At 45.0% G+C, this 11,886-nt stretch overlaps 1 long non-coding RNA gene across 1 annotated transcript in view; it reads right to left on the bottom strand.

Annotated features, from left to right (window-relative positions):
- Positions 1–4,466: 4,466 nt before the first annotated feature.
- Positions 4,467–11,886, bottom strand: part of LOC132252231 (uncharacterized) — a 51,251-nt gene continuing 43,831 nt past the window's right edge. Inside the window, exons 2-3 of the long non-coding RNA XR_009464129.1 lie at positions 7,625–7,685; positions 4,467–4,747 (exon numbers count right to left, since the gene is read on the bottom strand). This is a non-coding gene — a long non-coding RNA (uncharacterized LOC132252231). The remainder of the gene's footprint in view (positions 4,748–7,624; positions 7,686–11,886) is intronic.

Raw genomic sequence — 11,886 nt, 5'->3', positions numbered from 1 at the left:
TGGAGGCTGCCAAAAGTTACTCAAAGGTGAGTTAAATACTAACTACACAAGGGATAAGGTTTCACAGTCTCCCAATAAATTCCTCATCATCTGACTTCTTCTGAGTGCAAACATGCCTCTTGATCTCATGACAAAGGCTACCACGACACAGTACAACACAATGGCACATGCACTACTGTGTGATGCAGTCAGGTCGACCATTTGATGCAATAATCCAGTAATAGTAGTGGGCCACGGGTGGCTACAGGCTACACACTGCTCTCAAATTCTCAAGCTTCACTTATAAAAAAAGGTATTCAAAAGTCCCAACTACAATTGGTTAAAAGCAATAAGCATGCAAATCATTTTAAAACAAACTTTAATTAATTTCAGCATATGTTTCACTTAGGCTGATTAGTCAAATCTGATTTTCTCAAAAGAAACAATAAACATCTGCTAATGATGATTTACATATTACTGCTCACATGTACTGCAGTGTGTTTGATGGCAAGGGAAGTTCCAGACAACACAGGAAACAGGTGTTTGGACGTGATATCTACCCCCCAGCCTAGTTTCATCAGGTACTGAAAGCAACACAAATAATAATAATAGAAAAGCAACACATGCTTTGCTAGACACTTTGCTAAACTGGCTAGATACGTAGTTAAAAAAATTGTATGACTGAATTGTCTTGTAAGAGCCGTGCAGTTAGTAATGGATAGCATCCAGCACTGCCGCATCTAAATGCTATGGTGATTACAGTCATGAGAAATTGAAGATTTACTAATACAAAAATCCTTTTGAACAGTTTCTATCATAACGTAGTTGAAAAATCACACAGATAGTGTAAGAGAGGAATGGCATGTCAGAGAAGAAGCTGCCCCACTAAGGCCCTTCATCCAACCTGGCAGTCACAAACCACAGATTATATGAAGTAGATGGGAAGATGCTCCCAGCAGGGGACCAAAAGTGATCCTAGCTTCTTAGTGAATCCTGGTTCACTGATCCACCAGAACTCACAAAAGCAGGAGGAAGATAATCCCCAAATATATACATTAATATTGATATTCAACTAGTCAGTTAAATTTTACAATAGCAATGTTCTCCTGTAATAATACTTGCTTATTAAAGTAAGGCTGCAAACAGACATTGCCTTTGTGCCAGCATAAAAAGTTTTTATAGCAGCACGAGACCTGAGCAAACAAGCAGCTTTGCCTCTTGTCATGCCACAAATACCCAAAAATGTGACTGCAACAATTGCTAGTAATGGTTCATGCGCCTTTTTGCAGTGGATGGATCTTCATTTATGGTGCGAGAGTTCAGGCAGCCCAGGGCTTCTCGCACTCTCCAGCTGCTCCAGGCAGACACTCGGGGGGCTTCAAGGGCCTGGGCCTATGGGACAGCAGCCTTGGATGCCTGGCTTCGAGTAGCAGCACACGTCTGCAGGCATGAAGCAGGGAGGCATGCATCCACAAGCATGGAGTTAGTCCATGGGCTTCCCCACTTCATGAACATAGATGTGCACCCCTGGTCAGACCAGGCACCCAGGCCCATCCTTCTACAGGATCAGGCACCTAAATCCCAGGAGCACCTGGCAACATCAGTCTCTGCCCATCTTTCAGACCAGCTCTGCGAGCACCACTGATCCCACCATAAAAATGATGTCTGCTTGTCACCTAAGAGCACTGCCATATCTGCTGCTCTCATCACCATAAGATCGGGCTACATCCTAGGCCACACGTGGCTAAGCATTGTGGTGCCTGTTTGGTACCTCTCCAACTACTATAGTCCACAGCCCCAGAGCTAGGCACCATGAATGGGGAAAGTTACACTGAGCAGGGAACCATGTAAGCGAGCCAACAGGAAATGCAAAGCAAGGGGATGGGTCTTAAAACCCCTCTGTGACTAACCAGGATTGATGAAGCAGGATCATCTCCCAGAGACTGGCATCTATTCAGGCCTTTCTTACAGAATGGAGGAGGACACAGCCTCACCTTTATCCAGGATAAAGAGCTCCCCTTCGTAAGAGGAATGCCCCAGGCACCAGGTGTAGGGCTCTTCACGGGTTCTTTTGAAGCTGTTCTACGTTCAACAAATGAGTGCCGTAGTCATGAAGCTCCTTCTACCTCCACGGCCCAATGAATACTTAACGATCCTGTGGCAGAAGGCCACCTTTGTTTCCCCCCAAAAACTCTGCTCTGTGACAATTTGATTAGGATGGGCCCAGCAGAGGAGACATACCTTTACCCTATCTCTTAGGTAACCTGAGCTGGGTACATTCCTGAGGGAGGGGGGGAAACCCGCTCCTTCTGCCTACCTGACTAGTATCGCACACCTGGGTGAGGGGCTTCCCTCCTGGTGGGCTAGAGTCTGCCCGGCAACTAGTGATGTATTTCAAATTGGATGGCTGACAGCCAACAGGTGCTGGCCTCCATTGGACCAGGTAAATGAGGTCACAAGGGCTATATAAGTTAAGGACTGCCCAGGAGGATGGGCAGCAGCCATGAGGGTTCCTCAGGAACAAAGAAGAGCTGGACCATCTGTAACTTGCTCTCTCTCTCAAAACTCATGATCAAGGAACCGCCTGCTTCCAGAGGGAATCTCCAACAGCCTCTGGATGACACTTGTGAGTAAGCTAACTGAGATCCAACTAGATATATAGCTTGCAGTAACTCAGATGTGTGATCAACGGCTACCCAGCCAGGGGAGTTTGCTCCATGCGATTTCTCTTGATATTGCTCTACCCTGTACCCTATTGTAACCCTACCCTGTGTAGGAGACTTATTGGGAGTGGGTCTAGATTATGCCTTGGGGTCCCCTTGGTTCGGCTGACTAAGGGAGACCACTACTTGTGCTTCTGACTGAGGGAAGCATCCCAACTTGTTGAAGGGACTCAAGTACCCTTGAGGGCTACTAGGCCTGTGTTTCCCAGGATGCACAGAGCCAGAATTAGTCCATAGCCCTGGGTGGTGGCAGTGTTAGCCCCAGGCTAGTGGGTGTGCTCCAGGAAGGGGGTCGGCCAGACGTGAGGCACCCCCAGGGAGGCACTCAGAGCCTGGAAGGTGGTGGAGCGCAGTGAGGTGGGTGGCTCAACACAGGAGCACCCCCTACTGGCCCGCCACACATCCCATGCAACCCCTAAAATGTTTCAACAAGAAAGACTGCTCCAGAAGAATCTGTAGCCTGGTGGCAGGGTGCTCTCCTTCAGGTACAAATCCCAAGCAGCAGAGGATGATTAAATGCTACATTAAGCCATTGGATAAAAGGGAACATTTCCTCTGGTCATTGTGTTTTGTATGGGGAACATCCCAGTAGATGTGATGTGCCCTTAGCTCAAGCCTCAGAGACAAAAGAAAGCTGGCTTGGTAAATCCTGATAGGGCTCAGGTCTGAGCTAAGTGCCCACCAGTTCAAGATTGGCAAAACTTGAGCCATGACTACCAAGTTTAGTGCAGGAGTGCATAGAAATAGCCAAGAGAGCTCTGGTACTTCACTGAAGTACCAGGAGCAGCGCTGTGTATACAGACAGAGGAGCCGAGTATGTGGGGGGCACCTCTCCGAGGACCCCAGCCCCCCTTGGGAAGAAGGCCATCACCTGAAATGTGTCAAACTTTCCACACATCCATCATCTTAGGCCACCCTGGCAAAAATAGCTGGCACCTACGTATACAGACATACCTTGTGGTGCTTCTGAGCTTGACTGAAGGCAACTTTAAGTAACTAAAGAACATTGGCACTGAAAATGTGTAACCCCATGGACATTAGGCACAGATGGGATCAGGTGGAAGGTTTTGAGTAACTACATTTTCAGATGGATTCATCTTCTAGCTCAGGTGCTCAAGTCCTTTTGTGGAACTTGCTCATAATGTAAAATACCAAAACCATGTAGTACTTTTCCATTAGCCAGGCTGAAAATAAAATAGGATTAATATTCTTACTGTGTCAAATCCAGATTAACATGATAATAGTCGCTCCAAGGAAATTTATTAGCACTACAAACCGATATATAATAATCCTGGATAAGAAGAAAAAATGCTTGCTAAGGCACTGTATGGTTATTGCACACCAAGGTAGCAAAAGGCTGTATTGCAAGAATCATAATATCAATGGTAGAAGACACATGGCTCCATTATGTGGCATGGGAGAAGGGAGGGGTAAAGAACGGCTTTGTCCAGGTGCTGCTTTAAATATTTTGGAGTAGTTCATAAAAGTGCTTCCAAAGTGTCAGTGTTCTTACACCCACTGTTCTTGGCACCTTTTGCTCCTGAATGCACAAGCTTGGCTCCATGAACTCCTAAATATTTTAAACAAGCTTAATCCTCCAAATAATAATGAAATGCACACTGCACTAGATGGGTGCATTTATCTGAGACTCACTTATTTACAAGCAACTAAAACATGAAATTAGCTAGTCCCACAAGGCAACTTAGTACCTCCCAGCCCTTCTGCTTTAATAAATCACACCAATCAAGAGGGTGCCACATTTATTTTCCGCATCTTCATATTTTGCATGAACAGTCATTTTCCATTTAATGCCAGTGATGATCCTCTGGAGACATCTCTGTGTGATCCTAGGATTGCCAGCTTCTGTGGGACTGAGTATATGCACGTTGGCAGGCTCTAGGAGCTTTGCAGGCTGTAATTCTGTGAATATTTCAGAAGCAGGCTGCCCTACTCAGCAATGCTTCTATTGTATGGGCATATAATATAAGTGATACCAGTAGGGTTGCCAAGTCTTCACTTATTTCCTCGATGTTAATAGTCCAACACTGCAAATAGACAGCAGAGATGGATCTGAAACACCAGCTCCTAGTGTTTATGCAGACTATGCATAGGTATAGGTTACATCAATGACCAAACAGCTAGATAGATAGTAGGGTTGTGTGGAATTCCACCGGTTGTTTTGATTCGACACTGCTTTGACTAATTTTGAGCTCGAAACAATGAGATCGAATCAAAATGAAGGGCTTCAAAACAGCCTCAAAACAAAATGAGGCTAGTTGAAACATTTTGAAATATTTCAAGTTTCAAAGCCAGCAGCGAGAGACTGGGGAGAACCAGGGCTGCGCTCCCAGCACCAACCAGAAGTGCAGCCCTGGATCTCCCCATCTCCCACTGCCAGAAGCCGATAACAGCACAGGGGAAGGAACTGAGCCTGGGCTCAGTTCCCCACCCCAACACTGCAATCTGGCAGGGGGCACTGCGATCCAGCAGGGGCAGGGCTGGAGAGTCAGCCCAACTGGGCTTATTCCCCGCAACCCCCCCCCCGCCCCCCCCCCCCCCCCGGTGCTGCGATCAGGTGCAGGTGCAGAGAGTCAGCCCAACTGGGCTCACTCCACCCCGCACCTGATCTCAGTGCAGGGGGAAGTGAACCCAGCTGGGCTGACTCTCCATTCCCCCCCCCCGCCCAATCTAGCATGGGTGATGGGAAGTCAACTCAGCTGCGCTGACTCCCCACCCCCAGCAAAACGTTGAAACAGCATCAAAACAGCCTTTCAGTTTTGATGGAACAGAACAGCCTGTTTCGAATCGAAATGAAATTCCAAACAGAACGGTGTTCCTTTGAACCATCAAAACTGAAGGCGAAATGGAACGGTGCCATTTTGCACAGCCCTAATACATAGCTATCTATCCCAGAGTCATTTCTGTGATGTTGTTCCTGGGCAAACTATCATTGCAAAATCTTGTGCTCTCAAAAATGTATTTGGTCCTCAGAAATATTTTTATTGGCCCCAGAGCTGTTACCATTGGCAAGGCAGTGCTAAGGAGACTGCCCCCAAGCCCTTCCTTCACTTTGGTGACAAAATCTTAACCGGGGACTCCCCAAGACTCCCCATCACCACATGACTGGTTTGTCCTTGACCTGGCATTCCCTCTTGGAGCACCAAGGTGTTCAGAGAGCAATCAATATTGATAGATGAGATGTCTCTGATACAATGGGACTCAGAATTATTGATGGCCTTTCTTTCTAACGCCAGCATTGCTTCCAGAAGTGGCACCAGTGTGTCAGGCAGCACTGATTAGCAAATGACATGACCCTATAAACCTTAGAAAGGGAACTACAGGGACAATGAGCGGGTAATGAATCCAGTGATGTGAGCTCAGAACTGGAAACCAGAAACTTCCAAGTTGCAAAAGCACCTTCAATACAGATTCCCTGCATGACCATGAGTCCCTCCATCTGCAAACCAGGCCTCACAGTGACCCTGTGAGGCCTTAAAGATTTTTTTTATTTTTTTTTTATGCAAAATACTCTGAGGATGATAATCAACATATGCCTTGTGTGCTAAGATCTTTTCTTTTCTGACATGGTGCTTACCATCTTTTCATATTACTTCTCTATTTTACCACTTGCCTAGAGACCTTGGTGTATTTCTGGAGACATCTGCACCTGCCCTCATATACCTCATTAGCCCCAGTCAGCTGCCATCCCCACTTCAGTCCCAGAACTACAATTTGTCTTGATTCACAGGCAATGAAAAATGATTAGTTAATTGATTTAAAACAACTTGAAGAATACAACATGATGCTCTATAATGAAATCAGTCATGGGGAAATCGAGAAGGATCTGTTTCCTCAAATGCTGTGGGAAAAAAGGGTAAATAGGTTTTAGTACATTTATTTCCCTCTTTAAGGTGCTAAGATTTAGTAAGAACAGCAGAATCCCATGGAAATATATTGGATGACAAGTTAGAAAAGCTCAAAGTAACAATTCAAACATTTTATCAGTAGTTTTTGTTTTCCAAACCAAGACCCTGCATAGTTTTCACTAAACAACGAAAATGTGCAAACCGGTTCCTTTTGTCCAATGGTATTCACTATGCCTGGCAGTATTCAACACACCTGCCTTTGGTACTAGCCCCCAAACTATGTTTTATCTCAAACAACAACTCATCCAGAAGGATATGTGAAAGGAGTGAGAAGTATTGTAGTAAGAAACTAGGAAACCACTAGCAGTGCGGATAGCAAAGCCAACACTGCCTAGTATGGGAATGGCCACCAGCATGGAAATGCACCCAAATGGTCCCAAGAATACTAGAGAAGCACACAATACTAGGTTTTAATGGCTGGCTTGTTGGAAGGAGCACATAGCATCTTCTTTCTAGAGGTGTCCTGCTCACAGTTAGTGCCGCATATCCATTCCTCCCGAACCCATAGCTCCTAACTGTAGGTGTCCAACCAATTCCTGAGCAAACATGTTGTGATGCTGCTTCTTCCATGTTTCCTGGGTGAGTACATGACCCCCAACATGTATATAACATATACATACACACACACACGCGCGCATGCGTTGAGGGTGATATACACACCCAGGAAATATGGAAGAAGCATATGTATATTATATGTGTATATATATACACATACACACACACACTATTGAGAGACTGCACTGAGAATGGAATATGCCCAGCAGCAAGTCTTTCATCACTTGCCCTAAATTACACAGTTGGTCTGCGGCATGGCAGAAAACAGAACTCCATTTTCAAGTTTCAGGGCTGTGTTTTAACCTCAAGACCATCCTTCCTCTCCTAGCTTCTTCCCCTGAAGACTTGAGTCACTTCATTGGGTTCTTTTCAGGTCAAGTACTTTCCACTCGTGTTAACCTTGATTCCTCTCTTTAAACAAAAGCCAGGATCAACGAGTACCTTATTGTGGAGTCAGTCCTTGAGAGTCACCTCCCTGACCGCATTATGTCCAGTAGAACTCCTAGAAAAACAGGTCACAAAGCATTTGTTTGGCTGTACACACACACAGTAGGAAGTAAGAAATGCTTTTAGCAACAGTTAACATTTTCAAGACAATATGTCAGCCAATGCCAACCTTTGATAAGAAGGTTGGAAGAAAGGTTACATGAAGTTAACCTAAATAGCTTAGAGAAAGAGAAAGAAGTGTTGTAGGTAATTAATACTTGAAAGGAAATAATGTAAAGGAAAGGAAAGACTTATTTGAGGTTGGCCAAGTGCAATGTACTACAAGAGGTAATGGCTTTAAATTAAAGAAGGGCAAGCTTAGATTAGATAACAGGGGGGGGAAAAAACTTCCTAACAGTAATTTAGCAATTTAACAGTGTGAGGAGAGCAATTGCAGAGGCATTATCAATGGAAAGGTTCCAAAAGATATTGGAAAGTACTTTCAAATGGCAAGTACATGGGATAAACTATGCTAGATGCTGGGGATTTAATGGCCCATAATGACCATCCCAGACCCAAAGTTTATGATCCTACGACTTAGACAGCCAGGCTTGTCACCTCTACCTCCATGTGGTTTAGTAGTTATCATTTCCTCACACATGCACATAGCTTTGTGACACGGATAGTGGATTGTAGAGTCACAGAATAGCTCTTTGAGGGACTGTGGGCTCAGTTCTCCTCTCACTTATACACCATGTATAAACCTCATAAACATAATTCCCTGTACAGTAAATTTCTGAAGAGGCGAGGGCCACACTTCAAAAGTCTAAGAAGTTGTAAAGGTCTTTTTGCAGCTGTTGACTTGACTGTGAAGCCTTTTTTGACCACAGGTCATAAACGTCTCAAAATGGGAATGACTAGACCTTCCAACAACACAGCAGCAACTACTATTTTTACGAGTATATTTGCCACAATCTTTATAATTCTGAGAGACTGAGGCATTATTTCCTTCCTCAGTTATATTTTTTTCTGCTAAGCCGACAGGATCATCTGTCAACCTATTCATTGTTTGCAAGGGCAGTGGTTGAACTGAATTTCAAAAAGGTTTGATGCCTCATAACTCCGAGCAGAGAGAAGAAAATACAAAATGGGGCACAATCTGAAGGAGGAAATGGCAAATCTGATCTATTATGCCCACCACATCAGGATTTGCAGAAGCAGTGTTTAAGTCTGATTAGGACCATATCTCCAATAGGTTTTCACAGAATCATTTGTTCTTCATAAGCATTTCACTTCCCACGCCCAGAAACCCTACAAAGAATTGTCTCAGAGAAGTAAGGGGTCTTCAACATCCCCAACTGTGAAGTGGTGACTTCCTTAAAGAAAGGTTATGTTCATACTCAGTGGATTTGCATACACCAGTGATGCTCAACCAGGGTGCTGTGGACTGCCATGAAGTATTAGCACTGTTAGGTGTGCAAACATCATCTACAAGATAAACCCAAAGATCTCAAATAGGAATTCATAGGGTTAAAAGCATTCTGACCTATTGTGGTCGGAGTTCTTGGCAACAAAGAATTGCTCTATTATTTTTCTGTAGTCAAAAATCAAGTGAAAACTAAGAGCTGACATTGTCCTTGAATCTAGTGAGGGGTACCTTGAATCTACAAAGGCTGAAAACCATTGGCACAGAAGACAAGTCAATGCAAAATCTGGTTCAGAGTGGGTTCATCCCAGGTCCTCAAACATACTAAGGTATCTAATTGCTGTGGATGTATTTGCAGGCTGGGTCTTAGCATATTAGAAAAAGGATCATGGGAGTTAGGACTTCCGGATGCCATTCCCATCTTTACCACTAAATAACTTGTACAGAGTCACACAGAGAGTTATTGAATGTTTGTAAAAATGGGGTTTATAATAATATTTACTTCACAGTAGGCACATCTACACGAGACGCTGACTGCATGTAGCTGATTAATACTGTGCAGTGGCGCGTCACAGCACCAAGAGTGCTAGCAGTACCATAGCAAGGAAGTTTGATGCCCAGGGCAAGACTGAAAAACACTGCCCCAAACTTTAATCATTTTAAAAATAATAATTTTAATTGTGTGCCAATATAAGGAAAATATTACATTTATTACCATATATACAAAAATTACAATTCAAAAACATAATTTCTGGGCTGGTTTGGGAGGCCATGTCTTTGTGGGGAGCAGGAGGTGGGTTATACCACCATTACACTGGGCTCTACTAGGCCATGAGTGGACCATACCAATGCCAGTTGCAGGGGTGGGGAGCATGGGCTTTACTAATGTGGGTGCATGACCCTACCAATGTGGAGGAGGGAGGGAGGCAGCGCCACGCAAGTGCTGCTGGGAAGCGAGCAGGTTGTACCAATGGCAAGGGTTGGGGCAGCAGGCTGTACCAAGCCAGATGCTGGGGGCGGGGGCGGCAAACCCCTCTGGGCACCCCCTAGTACGGGGCAGGGGAGAGGCATAGCAGCTTGTGAGGAGCCCTTGGCACAGGGGGAGAGGCGAGTGTCCCACACAGTGTGTGCCATGGGTGGCTTCCCCCACTGCTGCCACCTCTCCTACCCTGCCTCCCCCTCCCGCCAGGGCCCATGGGAGCTGCTGGGCCGCTCACTCCCAGCTTGCTAGCATGATATCAACTCGCACCTTGCCTGTTGGCATCCCTTCGCTTCAGCACCTGGGGCAGTCACACCACTCACCCCTCCCTTGCTATGGTACCAAGTGCCAATATGTTACTGCGCAGTATCATTAGGCTACTGTGCAGCAGTGTCACTTAAAAGGCTTTCACCGGCATTTTAGTACTTGCTTATACAAGTACTAAATAAATGTAGTAACCACCGTCTCGTGTAGACGCACCCAATAGGGTCATAAGCATAAATTAACAGACTTTGGGGGCTTGAGACAGAATTGGGATGTCTATACTGCAGAATGCAGCACAGTGTAAAGATGCCCAGGCTGCCTTAGGTACTGGAAGTAGTCCAGCTGTGGCAGCATAAAGCATCACAGGGGCTTTCTCTTGCCACCTCTCCGAAATGGTACATCTCATTTACTTTGTCACATGAGACATCTTTTTGCTGTTAGCCAGGCACAAAAACCAGGACTCCCAATGCCCACAAGTCCTCCGCTGCCTAGCGAGTAGCGGTATGGTACCATGCAAGCAAAATATGTTCTGTCCTCATGTTGTGGTTCTTGGTGTGGAACGGGAGACGGTGAGGGGGCGTTATTTTATGTGATAGCCTCAAGAGTGGCAAGAAGGTAGTGTGGACGTGCCCCGAGTTTCCATTATATTTCTTACGTGAAGGAATAACATGTTCATAAAACTAATCACTCACACCAATCTTCCAGGATATTAACTGACTTTCTGTTAATGATCTTTTTGTTATTTATTCATGCTTTTTCCAGGACTGATCCCAGATGCTAAATGCCTCAGAGCACACTAATTCCAAGGAACATTCAATAAAACATTGAATAATTGCATTTCAATCTGATTACTGCTCTGTCCCACAACAAAACCAACACACTGCTCCTCAGCAAACCCACTGGGACCATCAGCCCCCAATATATCAACCTAACTCTGCCATTAAAACACATAAACAATGATGTCATGCCTGCTTTTTCAAGGCCCGGCTCAATTCCCACTGAAGTCAAAAAGATTTTTTTCCTCTTGACAGTGTTGGGAGCTGGAACAGACCCTTCCCGCCTAGCATGAGTGTGGGAGTGGCAAAATCTGCCTTGCTACTTTGCCCGATCCTGCAATACAGTGTGTTGGGAAGGGAGGGAAGTGTCCTGGCACCTGCAATAAGTCCCAATGACTTCCACCAGAGTCCCAGTGGGTGTTGAGCGTCAGTGTGCCAGAGTGCATCATAGGGGCCTTGCAATAAAATAATCACAAATAGAGGAAAGCACAGCAACACCCTTCTCTTTAGAGGGAATTAAATGTGAATGTACACACACAGCATTACATTTTGCTCTCACAACTACACAAGACTTTGCTAACTTTACCAATTGTGGCTCCCAGGTGTCTGGGGAGCAGACCTGCTCCCAGGCTTTTGAACCATTCAGGAATCCTAACACTTTCTTTCCAGATTGGGTTTTTACAAGGCTTTTATTAATACTACACATTTCTTGGGTGACTAAAAATCACTCGGTCCCTAGCCTGCTCTTACAATACACAGGAGTATATTATTAATGGCCCAGTAAAACAATATACAGCCTGTTGTATCTTAATTCAATAGTCAGTAATGACCA

The sequence above is a fragment of the Alligator mississippiensis genome, chromosome 8, assembly GCF_030867095.1.
Source record: "Alligator mississippiensis isolate rAllMis1 chromosome 8, rAllMis1, whole genome shotgun sequence".
NCBI lineage: Eukaryota > Metazoa > Chordata > Crocodylia > Alligatoridae > Alligator > Alligator mississippiensis.
This window is presented reverse-complemented; position numbering and strand designations above follow the sequence as displayed.